Here is an 8,941-nt window from a genome sequence, read left to right as displayed (position 1 = left end):
GCAAACTACCAGAAGCTAAGAGAGAGGCATTGAGCAGAATCTCTCACGGTCCCAGAAGGAAACAATGCTCCTAAGACTTACTTTCAGACTTCCAGCCTCCAGAGCTGTGAGAAAATAAATTTTTGTTGTTTAAGCCACCCAGTTGGTGGTGCTTTGCCATGGCAGCCCTAGCAAGCTAGGTGTTGAGATTTCAGTTGCCCCTTAAAAATGGCAAACTTACTCTTTTTCCAGCAATGCACAAGAGCATGTTAGCAGCATTTATAATGCCAAGGGCATGTGTATCTGAATATTAAAATTTCAGAAATGTTACTTCACCTTTGAAAACAAACCAAAAATTTACCAGTTCCTTCCCCAAAGAGTCTTTAAAGTTAATGGTCAGGATTTTAGCAATCATCTGAGGACCGATCCCCTCGTTTTGAAGATGAAGGTGTTGAGGACCACAGGTGTGAAGCGACTTGTCCAAGGTTAACTAGCTTGTTGGAGACATAATGAAGAGTCCTGGCGTCCAACTCCTAAGCTAGAGATTTTTCCACTAGATTTGCACTCCATCCTGTGGAAAGTTTATGCAGACAGACAAAAAAAAAAAAAAAAGTACACTTTTGCTTTGCAATGTGGCTATAAGCAAAGTGGCAAGAATCCCACTAAGTCCCTAGAGAAACTGCTACTCACATTGTAAAGATTAAAAACAAAAGTAACAAAAACTTTAAAAGTCCCAGTCCAACATAGGCTAAAGAGGAATGGAAGAGGCCAAAACCTAATTATGTCTCTGAATATTTACTTAATCCTACAGGCTACTTGGCATTCCTATTTTCACATTTTTGGGGGATTCCAATATGGAACTAAACACATTGGGTACATTTAATTTCAGACTTGTAACAAATCAGTTGTGCCAAACCACACAAGTCCATCTCAAGATAATTTTTCCCAGTGGGAGGAAATATAATACAGCAGCAGCCAAAATGTGTGCATTAGCTGAAAACACCCGCATTCCTTACCAAAGTTTTATGCCACTATCATCTGTGTCTCCCCCTCTCCCTCCTCCTCTCCCACTCTCCCTGAATCCTTTCCAGCTCTTTGATTCTACCAGGAAAGAAAAGAAAAGAGCCTTTCATTTTAAAACCTGGATGATGGATCAATTGACCTTGAAACCAAGTTCAGTTAACTCATGATTGTGAGTGAACTTGAATAGTAGAGGTTGCTGCTGGAAAAATGCTTTTCATACTGAAGGGTAAAAAAGGCCAGAATGCTAGTAAGGTTCACTTTTCAGCCTATACAACCTTGATATGACTCTTAGTCTAGGAAAATTGCATTTTGGATCATACATTCCAACTTTTTACCTCTCTGATAGCAAATACTAATGGTTCATTATTTCACAGAGAAATAATTCTAAAGGCCAATGAGATTCTCAGGGAAAAAAATACTGTTCTTATTACAGAGAGAGAGAAGGGCAGCTTTAGAAAACGTAATAGATTGGAAAAGAACCAGCAGGCTAGCTTTTAAAAGCTGTTAATATATCCAATCTATAAAGCACCTGCTTAATATTTTAATGATTCATAATGACTTTTATCCAAAATAATTCTTTATTTGACTATGAGCTAACAGCATTAGAAAACAGCTTGTCAATATTTTACTAATAATCTCACATTTATTATTTTTCCTTTTTCTCTGAAATAAAATAGTGGTAGATGAGCATAAATTAACACGTTTGAAATATACCAGGTTAAGTTTGTATAAACTGTCCAAGTCAATTCATCTAGCAAACACTTGCTGCCCCGTGACCAGAGTGAGAGGCGGAATCTGTAGAGATTGCTTTTGTTCTCGGTCATGGACCAAACCAGGCCCAGTGCTGAATCCAGAACTCATTAGGGATAACAGATGCAAAACACATGTTTATTCAACAAATAATCATAGAGAGTCATTGTGCATATATAATAACTGAATAGAAAATGCATCTGTAAATGAATTTTAGGAAAAAAAAGGTCCCATGTCCACCAAACCTGAATGTTCAATACATTCAAACTGAAACTTATCTTTCAAAAGAGGTTTTCTTGGAACAATGAAGGCAAAAGAGATGCCACCTATTGGCCATGGTATGATCAATTTGGGGGCAAAAATCTCAGAACCGGATTTGTGCAGACTTAGGGGTACATGAGGACAGTTAGAAGAAATTCATTTTCAGATTCTCAGCTTCCCTCTCTACCCTTTCATAAAACTGCCCAGGGCAACATCTGCACTTTTCTGATTCTCCCTTTTCCTCTCTCCTTTCACAATCACTCCTTTCATAGAATCTTACTAGATGTTCATTGCCCTCAAGGGTAAAAATGCAAAGTGTAAAACAGGATTATTTTCAATATAGGGGTAGGTGAAGCACCTTGTTATCAAGGTCCCAAACCCATTCTCTTTCTTCCCATCCATCTCATTAAGAGATATGGTTCCATTACATTTTTACATTATTAGTTTAATAATTAAGTATGAGAATACATAATATATTTGTTATTTATATAGATTACATATTAATAATAACTGTATTGATAGCTATTAAAAAATAAAAGTTTTGATTTTTTATTCCTCACCTGAGGATACTTTTCTGTTTATCATTAGATAGAGTGGGAGGGAGGGAGAGAGAGCCAGACAGAAACATCGACGTGATAGAGCCACATCCACTGGTTGCCTCCCGCACAACCCGACCAGGGCTGGGGACGAACTGCAACCAAGTCAGATGCCCTTGACCGGAATCAAACCCGTGACTCATTGGTCCGTGGGCCGACGCTCTAACTGCTGAGCCAAACTGGCCAGGGCAAATAAAAGTATTTTTTAAGTTGTGTTTTAGCATTCACATTTATTTGTTGGAGAGGAGCAAAGAGAGTCTTACCAATTAGAAACTTTCTAGCCAAAAAGTACACTAGGATGCTATCTGGAGAAGGAAATGGAAAAAAATTATGATTTCAAATAAAATTTTCAAATCTAAAAACCTTATTCATGTAATTTTAATGGATGTTAATAGCTATAATATTCAGATTCTACTAGATATATTTAGAAAACTACAATGCTTTTTTTTTTTCTCAGTGTCAATATTTATAACAGACTGGAGATTTTATATTTTGTAATTACTTGTATTTATAGTGAAAAATTTTAGATGTCAACCTAAAAGTGGGCCACCAGGTATATAACTTTTCAAAATCATTTTAAGGGACTTGAACAAAAGCTTGAAGACTATTGCTCAAGACACGAGCTGATGAGTGGATGCAGCAGAGGGAAAGAGAGACAAGCCATATCAAATGTTGGCCCGAGCACGTAATTTGAGGCCCAAATCAATCACAGGAGGAAAAAGGTTTGTAAGAGTTAGATGTGCTTAACTGAAGAAACAGGAGTGAGCCACAGCAGGTTATGACTGTTTGAAGCTGAGGGGAGAGGTATATCAAATATGTCTCAGACAATAATCACTCAGGAGTAAAAAGAGTCCATATGTTGCCGTGTGCTCTGAATTTGACAGATCCTTTTACACTCAGAGCAAAAGGCATACAGTGGTTTTAAAACTCCATAATAAAATCCAGGCTTAGAAACAAATAAATGGGGTGGTTATTCATTCACATAAAAATTTATGCTAGGGTTCTTTCAATTATGGAAGCTAAATGTTAGCTCTAATATTTATAATATTCCTCTTAAGAGCTAAAATAAAAATTTTAGATTGGTGAGAATATTCCGAGTCTAGACCTAGATACTTCCAGTTAATTGTCCCTGTCTGGAAAAGAAAATATTTTTTCCACAGTAGGCAGTTTTCACAAGTGTATTAAAAACCACTGACTGGAAAAAATAATAAACATAACTTCAATTTCTTCTTCCCTGTTTGGATTAAGAAGAAAATAATAACTGATCTGCACTCTAAAAGTCATTCAGCAAGCAAGTCCTCTAAAAAAATGTATTGATAGAATGGGGCTTCCCAAGGAGGTCGGGGGAGGCATCCCCAGAAGGGCACAGTGTATCAAAAGAACAAAACTGCCGTCAGAAGCAATACCCCTGAGAACACAACCAACTCTAGGCCCAAGGTGCTGCTCGCCTGGGCTCTTCCCCCTGCCCTTCATTGCATAGCACAGGTCTCCAGCGATCCAGTTTTCTTTATCTTCATATTCTTCTGGACTTCTTGTTATAACCCCGAAACGAAACTTAATATTAACCCCACACACAGAGAGAGATCACATACCCTCTAGCAACTGGGCCTCTGTATTCCCTACGTCAATCGTGGTGCCAAATTACCCAACCGTTGAAATGAGAATTGGGAAATTTATCTAAGATTTTACTTCTCCTTCTGCCTCCATCATCTGTGAATTCCACTTCCTCAATAACTTTCAAATCAACCCCTTTCTTCTCATGCGCACACTTCTGCCCTGGTTCTCCCATGAACGCTTGGGATGTCTCATAACTAGTCTCCTCCACTCTGTTGACAAAGGAACTTTCTTACAAGCAGGTCAAGAAGGTGCCTCGCCTGCTGAGAATCTTCATCTGTGAGATGAAAGCCAAATATCTTTTCCTGACAATGGAAGCCACTGATGAGCAACTCTCCAGCTTTATTCCTTGCCTTTCTCATATTTATATAAGGGTTACAACTATTTCCAAACACTTGCAGTCTCACAAGCACTCTTTGTTTTTGCCTTGTGCCATTGCACACGCTGTTCCCTTTGTCTGAAATAGCAAACCCCACCTCTTTTACAGGGCTGCCTTTGCCTCACCTCTCAGTCCTCTTCCTGTTCTCACCTCTTCAACAAACCCTGCTTGGTGATCTCTGCTCCTTCTGCTGGGATATCCTGTGCCCTCCTTCACCTGCTCTCACAACATCCTGCCTGCTGCACACCACACAGTATTTAATTGTCCATTGGCTTGTCTGTCTTCCCCACAACACTGTGAGCTTCTAAAAGACAGACATGGGTGTCTTTGGCTACTTCTGTTTCATATTTAATCCATGCCTGGCACATAAAAGGCATTCGTGTGTATGTAAAGAAGAGAACAAGAGGGGAATAAGAGAGAAGGAAGGATAGGTAGACTCATTCCCATGAAGATGTTTCTGCCTCTTTCATGGGAGAAAGGTTTTTGTTTATCTATTCAGCCAGTGTTTTCTTGAGCTTACACTATGCCAGGCTTCCTGCCATATTTGGAGAGAGTTAACTAAATAGTAATACATGATTTCTATCCTCCAGCAACTCACAACCCAGTAGGGGAGCCCAACACCTAAATAAATGCATAATGACAATAAAGCGAATTCAAAAAAGAAATAGAGGCACAGTGCCAAGAAAGCAGAGGGAGGAGATTGAGTGAGTAGGTCAGTCTGGGGCAGCCTCAGACAGTTTCCAGAGAAGATCGGACAATGTTATTCTTTATAAAAAGACCAGTAATGCCCTGGCCAGATTTGCTCAGTGGTTAGAGCGTGGGCCTGTGGTCCAGAGAGACCCGGGTTTGGTTCCCGCTAGGGGCGCATACCTTGGTTGCGGTTTGTCCCCGGCCCTGGTTGGGTCATATGGGTGGCAACCACTCAATGTGTCCCTTTCACGTCGATGTTTCTCTCTCTCTCTCTCTCTCTCTCTCTCTCTTTCCACCTCTCCCCCTCTCACTCTATCTCAACTAAATGTCCTTGGGTGAGAATAAAAATTTTAAAAAGACCAGTAACTAGCATTTTCTGGATGCTCACTATATGCAGTTACTAGTCTCAGTGTTTACTCGTAGAACTCCCATCTACTCTTCGCAATTACTCTGAAGCAGTATATTACTCAGTATAGATTAGTCTCTTCTGCAGTAACAAGTAACCCTCAGATTTCAGTGGCTTAGTATAATAATAACTTACATCTTTTTTCACACAAAAACTGCTACGTGTCCAGGCAATTCATCAGAGCTACTGTCCTCCAGGTGGTGACTCAGCAATTCAGTGTGCTCTTCCGACCTCAGTATCTCCTTTGTGGTTGCAGCAGAGAATGGAGGAGCAGAGAGAACTGGAAAGCAGCTGTTCCCTGTGTCACTTGTACTCCACCTCCTGGTCCAGAACTAGTCACATAGCCTTGCCTAAGTGGGCTGGAAGTGAAGGCTTCTAGCACCCTGGAAGAAGGATGAGAAAATGGGTTTTGGTGAGCACAAAGCTTTATCTCTGTCAAACACACATCCCAAATTCAGATGAAGGCAGTGGGGCACAGAGAGATCAAGTAAATTGCCTGAGATCACATAGATATGTGATAAAGTGAAAACTGAACACAGGCTTTCTGAATTAGAATCATCATCCCTAATAGTTACAATGTACTAGCTCTGTGCCTTTACAGTGAAAAGAGTGTGTGTGTGTGTGTGTGTAAAAGAGTGAGACAGAGAGAGAACCAGTTTTTGGGGTAAGAAAAGTTGACACGTGGGTTTTCCCAGTTACCCTCAAATAGTATAGATAGACAACCATCCAAGCATGCAGATTCACCTTCATCTGAGAATTTCAGGGGTTTCCCTGTTCCACAGTCATGAACCCTCACCCTGGAGATGAAGGGCTCAGGTTTAGTTTGAACCAACTACCAGCAGGTATACTCAAGATCCTGTTAGAATAGAGGTATCTACTGGAGCCCACCTTCCTCTCAGGGAGTTTTCTCTTAAAAAAATGGGGACTGTGGTGGAACATGCTCTCAAAGTTATTCACCCTCCCACCCTCCCAGTTTAGGATGAGTGAGAGTTACCTGAGAAGGTCACAGGACCAAGAAGAGAGATGTGTTCCCCATCACCATCCAACTCTCTAGGTGCTCAGCAAGGTCAGTGTGCCAGGATGTGAGGTTATACATGAGGTCATCTGGAGTATCAGCGATAGAGCAAAACAGGTATTAAGGGGTAAAGAATCCCATTCTCACCCTGGCCAGTTTGGCTCAGCGGTTAAAGTGTTGGCCTGCGGTCTGGAGAGACCCAGGTTCGGTTCCCGCTAAGGGCATGTACCTCGGTTGCAGTTTGTCCCCAGCCCTGATTGGGTCGTGTGGGTGGCGACCACTCGATGTGTCCCTTTCACGTCGATGTTTCTCTCTCTCTCTCTCTCTCTCTCTCTCCCTTCCACTCTATCTGAACAAAATATCAAAAAATGTCCTCGGATGAGGATAAAAAATAAATAAATAAATCCCATTCTCCTTAGAACAGGAAATGAGGTTTGGAAGCCATGTTCTCCTGAACAATTTCCTCCAGGGCCAGATATTGGGTTCTATGTGTGAGTCACCTTGATCAACACTGACCTGTTCAAAAGTGTCCTCAAGAATGGAATGCCCAACTTTTCCCTGGGCGCATTCTCTCTCAAGGGACACCATCCTCTCCACCTCACAGGCCCTTCATTTCCACCTGAGAGAACTAGGATTGGAATATCCGACTGCTGACCCTTCTCCCATTCACCCATAGGGACTGCCAAGGTGTAGCTGGTCCTATTTTTTTTTTCCAAAACCAATTTCATCCCTGAAACTGTGTTTCTGATGCTGCCTCCTAAAACTGTTCAATCTGGAACATTTATGAGACGAAAATAGCAGGTGCGCCAAGAACTTACAGCTATGCATAACAATAAGATGTAAGAGGAAACTTTCCACTGAGGTCCTTACAGAAGAACCCTCTGTAATGAGGTGCTTAATTGACATCTCCACAGTAAACACAGTGTAACTGGTGTTCTTTTTGAGATTGAACCCAAGAGCTTTTTTAAAAGTTTGGTAAGTTAAATCCGCCCCCCCAAAAAATCATAATGTAAAATGTACACATGTGTGCTTTCAGACTTACAGGACAGTTCCTATCTGGGGCAGATAAAACATTTTGTTCTGAGAATCCCAAGCAAAATGAACCCAAAGAGGCCCACACCAAGACACATCATCATCAATATGCAAAAGAAACTTTGCAGGCCAGAAGGGAGTGGTAAGAAATATTCAAAGTGATGAAAAGTAAGGACCTACAACCAAGATTACTCTATTCTACAAAACTCCAGGAAAAGAACTAAAAGAAATGGAGATAAGCAATCTAACAGATGCAGAGTTCAAAACACTGCTTATAAGGATGCTCAATGAACTTAGTGAGAATTTCAAGGAACTTAGTGAGGAACTCAAAAGCATAATAAAGAATCAGTCAGAAATGAAGGATACACTAACTAAAATAAAGAATAATTTACAGGGAATCAATAGTAGAGTAGATGAAGCCAAGAAGCAAACCATCAATTTGGAATATAAGAAAGCAAAAAATGCCCAATCAGAAAAGCAAAATAAATAAATAAATAAATAAATAAATAAATAAATAAATAAATAAATAAATAAATAAATAAGTAAATGAGCATAGTATAAGGAGCCTGTGGGACAACTTCAAGCAAACCAACATTCACATCATGGGAGTACCAGAAAGAGAAGAGAGAGGGCAAGAAATTAAAAATCTATTTGAAAAAAGTAATCACAGAAAACTTCCCTAACTTGGTAAAGAAAACAGATATACAAGTCTAAGAAGCACAGAGAGTCCCAAACAAAATGAACCCAAAGAGGTACACACCAAGACACATCATCATCAACATGCAAAAGGTTAAAGACAAAGAGAGAGATTAAAAGCAGCAAGAGAAAAGCAGCTAGTTACCTTCAGTGGAGTTCCCATAAGGCGTCAGATGATTTCTCAAAAGAAACTGCAGGTCAGAAAGGAGTGGCAAGAAATACCAAAAGTGATGAAAAACAAGGACCTACAACCAAAATTACTCTATTCTGCAAAGCTATCATTTAGAATCAATGGACATATAAAGAGTTTCCCAGACTTATGGTTAGAGTGTTGGCCTGCAGACTGAAGGGTCATAGGTTCAATTCTGGTCAAGGGCACGTACCTGGGTTGCAGGTTCAATCCCCAGCCTCAGCTGGGGTTATGCAGGAGGCAACCAATCTATGTGTCTCTCTTGTGTCTCTCTTTCTCATCAATGTTTCTCTCTCTCCCCCCCGCCCCC

General features: G+C 40.4%; 1 long non-coding RNA gene across 1 annotated transcript; it reads right to left on the bottom strand.

Annotated features, from left to right (window-relative positions):
• Positions 1 to 277: 277 nt before the first annotated feature.
• Positions 278 to 6,797, bottom strand: LOC118620276. The gene is made up of 3 exons (XR_004957394.1): positions 6,693 to 6,797; positions 5,834 to 6,081; positions 278 to 550 (listed from the first exon to the last, which is right to left on the bottom strand). It is a non-coding gene; the product is annotated as an uncharacterized LOC118620276 (long non-coding RNA).
• Positions 6,798 to 8,941: the final 2,144 nt, after the last annotated feature.

The sequence above is a fragment of the Molossus molossus genome, unplaced genomic scaffold (assembly GCF_014108415.1).
Source record: "Molossus molossus isolate mMolMol1 unplaced genomic scaffold, mMolMol1.p scaffold_m16_p_1, whole genome shotgun sequence".
In the NCBI taxonomy this organism is placed as follows: domain Eukaryota; kingdom Metazoa; phylum Chordata; class Mammalia; order Chiroptera; family Molossidae; genus Molossus; species Molossus molossus.
Note: the sequence above shows the minus strand (reverse complement) of the source record. Positions and strands in the feature narration are given on the sequence as shown.